Here is a 4,411-nt window from a genome sequence, read left to right on the forward strand (position 1 = left end):
TTTTTTTTTTTTTTTTTTCCCTTTTCTTTTTTAAACTTAAGTACAGCAGCAGCAGCTTAGTTGCACTGGCACAGTATGAACCTCTACTACACAGCTCCACTTCTTGAAAAGCAGGAACATGGACAGATGACATGCAAAGAGGTAGGCACCTCCAAATGCTTTCCCAATCGCAGGAGAGTTGCACAAGAAACACTGCAAAAATGAAAAAGGTCATGTTGCTGCTGTGGAACAGACAGACAAGGACCTGGGTAACTTTCTCCAAACCACCAAACAAGTCTGTGACAGAGCATCAAACCACATTCAGACTTCCAATTTGGATGCCCAGTGACAGCATCCAACATCCTCTCTCTGTGACAGCAATTTTAATCTATAAACTTTAGCTACCAAAAAATGATTCCTGCAGACAGAAAAGACACCTCATGACTGCCTCTTTGTAATTGTGTCAGTTATTGCTGTTGGAAGCGGGTAAGCAGCTGCGTACCAGCCAGATGAGGCACTCTGGGGACTCATTTCCCACTGTCCTTTACTTAGAAGGGCCTTGTGAACCCTTCCTTGGCATGTAACCAAATGCACCAAAGCAGGAGACCCTGGCAAGCGATTGAGACGTGGCTGTCACGTGAGCCAATATGCAGTGGTACATCTGCATTTCTCTTGTGTAAGGGGAAACAAGTTTTGTGTTGAACTGGTTTTGGGTACCTCCTACATGGACTGCACCTCCCGCTGCCTCTGAAGCGAGCCTGACAAGTCAGCCATCCTCTCCTGTCAAATGCATGTAAATTGAATACCCTGATACTTCTGTTCCCTAACCTTACTTAGCACTGTATTGTACAAGCCTGCAAAGAAATCATGGGATAGAAACATTTGACCATCGTACCCAGGAACGTAACACACCAACCAACTCAATTAACCACCACAAACCCACAGAATCATCCCTGATGACTGGCTACATGATGTGATAAACGCATTTGCTTGTACCAACAGACTCTTGAGGTACCACAGACCAAGCACGTGATGAGTCTTCACGGCCAAGCATGCTATGGATGTTATATTCCACGTTCCCAACTCTAACACAGTCTTTTCAGCTTTCAGGCCTTCTGTTTGCCACATTTTAGTCTGCATGTTATAGTGGGTTGCAAGAAAAGCAACTGCATATGAAGAACAGACAGAGCATTCCTTAGACCATTTCCTCTATGTCTCCCATCACTGTATTTCTTAACCCTGCATCTCAATCACTTGCAACAGAAATTACATTAAAAATGTTCAATATAAATTTCTTTCATTCAACCGTTATCAAATCGACTACATCAAAACTGTATTGGCACTGTGTTCCTATAAATGGTGTGGAAAAAGTGGCATGCAATCACAGAATTTAAAGCCGAAACACAATGCACATCCATAAAAAACGGAATTAGGTTTATACAAGCATCTCAAATTGCTCATTTTAGTACCCAAATTGATATACTACTATTCTCCTTCAAAATCTGCATTCACATGCAATATGATAGTGTTTTATTATTTTAAATAAACTCGCAAATAAAATAGGCAGTTTCAAGTCACATAGACAATAATTTTGGCTCCAAGTTCTCTGTAACTACAGGCAGAGATCTGCAACTTAAATCAATTAAAAGACTGGGACACTGGGAAAAACAGTCATCTGAACTCATGCCTGGAGCAGCACTGCACTGGCCATAGATTGTTACAGTTTAAGAATTGTTAAGAATATCTGCATACTTAATGAAATCAATTATATCTACTTAGACTGCTGGGGATTCACATGTCTAAAGTCTGACTGAAGCAAGCACTTCCGTGAGTTCTACCAGTGTTGCTTGTGAAGATATTTGAAAAACTACTGTAGAAGCAAGCATATTACTGGTAGAGAACTGCTCAAATAAAAACAAATAAAACCCATAGATAATGGTACCAAAAAGAAAAAATGTCCAAATTTAGTGATTGCATCAATGTTCATCACCATTCCCAAGTGTTCCTGTAGCTCGTAATGGAGCCTGAAGCCTTCAAACATTCATACTAACTCACTCCTGTTCTGTCACCCTCCAGCAATTTTTCGGTTTACACAACATAAGCACCTCACAAGGCATTTTTTACTACATAAAAATCAAAGACTGTCCCTCAAACTTAACATTAAAGGAGCTATTCAAGCAGTCAGGCTTGAAAAAGGCACACGCTAATAATTCTACTCCATACCAAGAAAAAGAATCGAAAATGTAAAGCTAATTTGCATTTTCTGTTCAACTTCTCGTATTTCTTAAAAAAATCCTTGTACGTCAAAGAATTTCCCTGCTGAACTTAGAACTATTAGTATTAGTAAGAGTTGCCATGGCTTCACAATCTACACTATAGATGCTGTTAATTAACCGTATTGAAAAATTTCTGCCAGTTTTATAGAAAATACTGAAGTAGTACTGAAAATACTACCAGGTTTCAATAATTTGCCTTTTTTTTTAAATGCTTGTTCTGCATCTTTAATCAATTCTTCCTTTAATTTGTCTCCAGGCTCCAAATATACATCTAAGTTAGAGTAATTTGACTGAAGAAATGCAGCACTAATAAGGATACTTACCTTACAATGAAAAATGTATTCTCCCTGGGCATCTACAAAATACACTGAAGGTAGACATTTCAAGATCATAAAACTGATTAAGCTCACACAAATAAAACACATACACAGGCACAAATACTGACCATGCAGTTTTAAAAACAGATCTACCATTAGCTTGAGACTGAAGATATAAAATCTCACAATTAATCTGAATTTCAGGGGTGCCACACACAACCATACTCCTGGGCAACAGAACAGCTCTACTGACTGGAAACTGCAGAAGACAAATGTTTTTCTAATTTGTTTAGAAAGCTAGCAATGTGAACTGAAGTCAGTTCCACAGAGCTGACGTGACACAGAAGCCTGGTTAGCAGCTCTTTGTCTCAGTTTCACTGCCTGCACTTCTAAAGTTATCCCAATTCTGAAGCTTGACCAAATGATAAATATTTCACATATTCACAAAAAATAAAACAGGAGCATCTCTAAAAGATAAGAAGTGTACTTCTGCTAAAGAGTGAAATAATCTGTTTTTCCTACAATTATTATAGAGAACCCTGACAAAGGCAGTACAAGAAATGTAAAGTCATAAATCAGCATCCAAGATAAACTACTGATCTGATGTTCACAATACAAATGTTAACCTTACTGCAAATGTTTTGTTTTTTATAGTTTTCTTTTTCCTCAAAGATGATAAAACTTCTGCAGTGAAATCTAGTTCTATTTCATCCTTCAAAATTTAAACCCTTAAAAACTCACCCTTTAAAAACATACAATAGTGATACACCAATATACTGGTATCAACTTGAAGGAAGAGCTAATGATACACGTCCTGAAATACAGGAAAAACATAAAACCCATGAAGGTAAAAGTCTGTGGAACAGACAACACTGGAAATGTCATTTCTCTTGTCCCACTATTCCAGGATCAGTTATTGAAAATACTGTCTGGTACATTTTCATAGTAATGTGTTGATGGGTCTGCATAGCTAGCTGGAGCTGGGATGGAAATATATTTTTTTTCCCTTCAGAAAACAAACATTCAAATTAACACAGGGAAAAGATCAATTACACATTTAATAGGATGAGCAGATTTCCATTTTACCTATTTCCCCGAATAAGCTTTTTCCACCCCACAGCTGACTGGAGTTTGTTGTTTGCTTTTTAAACACAGCTGCCCTCCTCACTCCAAACACTATTTTCCATACAGCAGATTAAGGCACTCCAGTTGCTCAATCTGTGTTAAGGAATGTTTTTTGCTAGATCTGTAGCTAATCTGTTTATAGACGTCTCCTGAAGGGCTTTCACATGGCATCACAGTCTCAGGAAAGCCCAACTCCATGTACCAAATGTCTGTCTAGACAGGGTCCAAGTGGGAAAGACATGTCCAGGAACACTCCACATCTCAGCACCGTAATATACATAGCACCAAAATACAGTTTAACCATAGTAATCCTTAAACTGTGCTTATATTAACAGTACACAAAGTACATCATTATTACCTTGGGCAAAGTGGCTGCCCATTTTGAACTAGAAAAATATTTTAAAATCATAAACCCTTAAAGCATGAAGTAAATGGGGCTTGTGTTTAGCTTATTACTTTATGAATAAATGAATGGTTCTTTGCTCAGGACACAATTTTGTCAGCGCAACTTCATGGAATACATTCCTTATCCTTACTGAATTAAACAGAATAATGCATGGGAGGAAAGACACAAGATTCACAAAATGAAGGTTTACATAAAATCTCCGGTCATAAGAAATCAGCCTACTTTTAATACTGTTAATGCTTATTATTCCGTTGAGTATTCTGTTGCTCCACAGCATGGGAAAAGCAAACAAATCACAAAACCAAACG

This window comes from Athene cunicularia (assembly GCF_003259725.1).
Source record: "Athene cunicularia isolate RWA chromosome 3 unlocalized genomic scaffold, athCun1 chr3_part1, whole genome shotgun sequence".
Classification (NCBI taxonomy): Eukaryota; Metazoa; Chordata; class Aves; order Strigiformes; family Strigidae; genus Athene; species Athene cunicularia.